The 4,678-nt window shown below is 34.9% G+C and overlaps 1 non-coding gene across 1 annotated transcript; it reads left to right on the top strand.

Annotated features, from left to right (window-relative positions):
• Positions 1-4,052: 4,052 nt before the first annotated feature.
• Positions 4,053-4,159, top strand: LOC117803925. Its single transcript, XR_004628040.1, has one exon. It is a non-coding gene; the product is annotated as a U6 spliceosomal RNA (small nuclear RNA).
• The last annotated feature ends 519 nt before the right edge of the window (positions 4,160-4,678 follow it).

Genomic DNA, 4,678 nt, shown 5'->3' with positions numbered 1-4,678 from the left:
AGATGGGTGTGGGGAAGGTATAACTGGGTGATGGATATGAAGGAGGGCCTTGATGTAATGAGCACTGGGTATTATATGCAACTGATGAATCACAAAATTCTACCCCTGAAACTAATAATACAGTATATGTTAACTACATTGAATTTAAATTAAAAAAAAAAAAGAGAGAAAATCTTTGGGGGGGTTTGAAGAAGGTGAATGGCTGAGGAGAATTTGCTTCCTGAGCAAGATCAATGTGTTCCAAGCCTGGAGAAGAAGACATGGTGGAGGGTTAATTTGGGGCTTTTTATGGCTACTATTAATCAACGTTTCTTAACAATTTAATGGGCTTCTAAGAAAAATCCAATATGTAACAGTAAACAAAGAAGAGAGAAACTCTTTTTCTAGTGTAAATATTTAAGGCATTTTGAGCCAGGAAAGACTTTGAGAGGCATCAGGACATTTCTAAAAGTTTCAGTATTAAAACAGTTCAGTCAAAATTCTATTCATTAATTCACCTGATTTTTACTTAATATGTATTCTATGTGCCAGACATTGGGCACATATGACAGATTTCATTCTTGCCATTATGGGGCTTATATTCTGAAGGAGCAGAAAAAAAAACAATGAGAATGCCTGGTGCTCTATGTTCTCGCTACTATGACTGCATAAACAATTACTCCACAACCGAGTGGCTTAAAACAACAACAAAGTTTATTTTGTGCATCAATCTGTCATCTGCTCAGCACTGAGGTGGTACAAAGGTTAGGAGTTGAAATCATCTGGAGGCTGACGTGTCTAATGTTTGAAGCTGGTTGTCAACTGAGACTTCTCTGGAACCATGGGCTGGAAAAATTATTTTTGGTCTCTCAATATGTCCTGGTATTTCTCAGATCATGGGGTATGGGTTCAGCCCCTGGAGTGAGAGAAAAAAAAAATCTATATGGCCCTTTTGGACTTAGTCTTGGAAGTCACACAGCATGATCCCTTTCAGCACATTCTATTCATTGGAACAGTTAAAATGCCCACCCGTACTCAGGGAGAGGGGAAATAGACTCTACCACTTGATGAGAGGTTACAAGGTACTAAAGGAGAATTTGTGAACGGAAATGTTGATGTAGTCATTTTTGGAAAATACAATCTACTACATTTTGCTTTTTCGGTTTTTAGTCTAGTAAACAAGAACTTGAATGTGGTATTAATGAAAAATATTTACCCATTTAAAATATTTCATTGAACTTGTGTCTCTTTGGAGATATTACTAATATTACTATTATTATTAACATTATCAGTTTGTGAACTTCCAAATCTCTTGGCCTTTAACTTTTTCTCTGCTATAGCCTAATAATTTGAGTGTAACATTCAAAAGCTGGTGTTGTAAAAAGGCTAGTGAAAGGGACTATATGAAACTTTTGGGTTTGGAATATTTAATTTGTAATGTTCATCTGAAAGATAGTAGTACTCTATCAAGTGGCGTTAAGGATGAGCTTTTTTTTTTTAAGATTTTATTTATTTATTTGACAGAGAAAGCCAGCAAGAGAGGGAATGCAAGCAGGGGGAGTGGGAGAAGAAGAAGCAGGCTTCCAGCAGAGGAGCCTGATGTGGGACTCGATCCCCGAACGCCGGGATCACGCCCTGAGCCGAAGGCAGACGCTTTACGACTGCGCTACCCAGGCGCCCCAAGGATGAGCTTATAATTCACATTGGCTTGAATAGGAAAAAAAAAAAATCACACATAGACTGTATCCACTAGTCCCAGCTAATCCCCTTGAGAATTATCATTATACTTTATTTTATAATCATTTAACCTAAACAACTTACTGACTTTGTGCATTGTAAGTAAAGCCTTATCATAACCACTCTACAACACATAACATGGTTGAAAGATGTTAATGTGTTATGTTCTATGGTAGAAATTACCTCTCCTTTAAAAAATATTAGAGACAGTGCCAGATGAAGGACACAATGCAAAAAACAATCGTGAAAAAAATTGTATCAGAAAAATACAAAGTATATGTCATTTTGTCCAGATTAAAGGTAAGAGTAAATTAAAGTGGAAAGGGTCATTGCTGAAATGATTACACTAGTCAAAATGACATCATCAAGCCTCACTTCATTTTTTTAAAGGTTAGTAGGCAAAGGACTATGTCTGCTCTTTGAAAATGTCAAATAAAATGCTATTTTTCCAAAGTGTGAAGTAATGTTAATCTAAACATTATAAGCACAAATGATATTAAGGAAACAAATTTAATGCATACTATTAATCAGAATTTTTATATTCTTACAAATTTAGGATGCACTCAAAGAAAGTTTGAAGAAGATGAAAAATTTATATTTTTTATTCTTAGATATATTAACCATAACCTAAGGACACTGAAGGAGAAAGAATAATAAAAGGCTTAGAAATTCTTCTGAGAAAAGAAAATAATCTTAAATTGAAATAATAGAACTAAATGAACACTTAATTCGCGAGAACACAACCTGATACACTGGATTAAGAGTAACTACTAATTATATATCACTTACTCTATTTCCCAGTACTTCAGTTTCTTTGTTGTAATCATGATGTTTGCCATGGACTACTTGCCGAGGCTTCTCTGAATAAATACTAGATTGTTTCTAATACTTTTACATTAATATTGAGGCTATTTCCAATCCTTGTAGGTATCCGTATGCATAAATCTTTTATGTATGTGCTAATGTATTAGTAGGATATATTCTTAAAGGTGGAATTACCACATCAGAGGGTATGTCTATTTTTAACTTTAAATGATATTTAACTCACAGTTTATATTCTCTGATATTGTCAGATGGCGGGCTGTTCATGTTCTTTTAATAAAATCAGTCAAGGTAAATCCAAATTTCCAACTTCTTATGTTGTAAACCAAAAAAGGTGGATTTTTTTTTTATTATTATTCCTGAATCCCTGAAAAGTAGAAGAGACCTAGCATATGCACACCTCAGCTCACTAAGGGGATGGCACCAACCTGAGGGGAATTAGGGAAACAAGAAATTAAAAGTGTTGATCAAATCTGTATGTACTGAGTACATGTTCTTTTCATATGACATACTCTTATTTAGAACTTGTAATGGCCTTTGTAAAAATGATGTATGTAATTTATTATACAGTATAGTTTAATATACAGTACTTTATTCTCATTTCTTAGGTAATTAAAGTAAATGCATAAACTACTATCAAACAGAGATCCATAGTGGTTTTTAACATCAAAACCACATCACAGACTTCTGGTTTCCCATCTGACATGTAAAGGGTTTAAAGATCATTACTCCTCTCCTCACAAGAAGAAAAATGCTGAACAAATGGAAAAACAACAATTCTTAGATCTATCAAAGAATTGTTTTCATAGGGAAAACTGCTGTCCTGAAAAAAAGAGGCCAATACAGAAAGTTTATTTTACCAGACCTAAACTTAGTTAGATTTTGCCAAACAAAACACTAGAACAAAGGAAGAAATAGATCATTGAGTACATTGTTCTTTTCTGTATTTTTCTTTTTTTAAAAAAGATTTTATTTATTTATGAGAGAGAGAGAGAGAGAGGAGCACAAGCAGGGGGAGCACCAGAGGGAGAGGGAGAAGCAGGCTCCCTGAGCAGGGAGCCTGACATGGGACTCTGTCCCAGGACCCTGGGATCATGACCTGAGCCCAAGGCAGATGCTTAACTGACTGAGCCACCCAGATGTCACTCTTTTTCATATTTTTCTAAAGGAAAAACAAACAAACAAACAAACAAGTACACAACTTCTACTCTCTAGAGATGAGGACCAAGGAGGGAGGTTTGAAAAAAGAAAGTATCCTGTACCCAGAAAACCTATCTTCTTCATAACTTTCCATCTCACTGGCTCTGGGAGGGTCCTGGAAACATGAGAGAGGAAGAAATTACTGTAGCTAAAATAGATGTTGTTAAAGAAAAATCTGTGTCCGTGTATCAGATTGTCCAATTTTTGCCACATCAAATTTTTTAGATTTCTTACAGTTGATAATAGTGCTGTTTGTCCCAAACTTAAATTTGCCTGAAACACAAGGATTAGTGGATTTAAAAGTAAACATTATAGTGCTAGCTTTAACAGCACATATACTAAAATTGGAATGATACAGAGAAGATTAGCATGCCCTCTGTGCAAGAATGATACACGAATTTGTAAAAGTATAATTTTATATTGTTTTTTCCTTTTAGTTTTCATTTGAAATATCAATTTTGATATTAACTAACAAATTTTGGCTCTCTGACTATCATAGCTGGACATATGGATGAGGTGACTCAGGTTTAGAAATACAAAGGACATGCAGAAAATTGCAAAGCATTCTCCGTGAAATCAATGTTTATAAAGTATTCAGGGACATTCTCTAAATGGCTTCTTACATCTGTGGCTGTAACATCTTCTGGTCAGTGCAAAGTAAACCATAAAAGAGAGAAAGATAAAACAAGGCAGTTTCCATTGGTGGCAGCTGCTATACTATGCCCAGGATGTGTCATCTTCACTGACACTTAAAAGGCATATATAAAAACACTTAATGTGTTTGGGTTACTGTTGATGACAGATTGTCACCAAGTCTATCTTCTGTGTAATTTCTTCTCCAAGTTCATCTTAAAAGACAGATGCTTCAGGTATTTTGGGACTTACAAATGTAATGGGTTACTATTTTTCTGTTGCAACTGGTGTTTCCAGAATGATAGTG

This window comes from Ailuropoda melanoleuca, chromosome 9 (genome assembly GCF_002007445.2).
Source record: "Ailuropoda melanoleuca isolate Jingjing chromosome 9, ASM200744v2, whole genome shotgun sequence".
Taxonomy (NCBI): Eukaryota; Metazoa; Chordata; class Mammalia; order Carnivora; family Ursidae; genus Ailuropoda; species Ailuropoda melanoleuca.
Note: the sequence above shows the minus strand (reverse complement) of the source record. Positions and strands in the feature narration are given on the sequence as shown.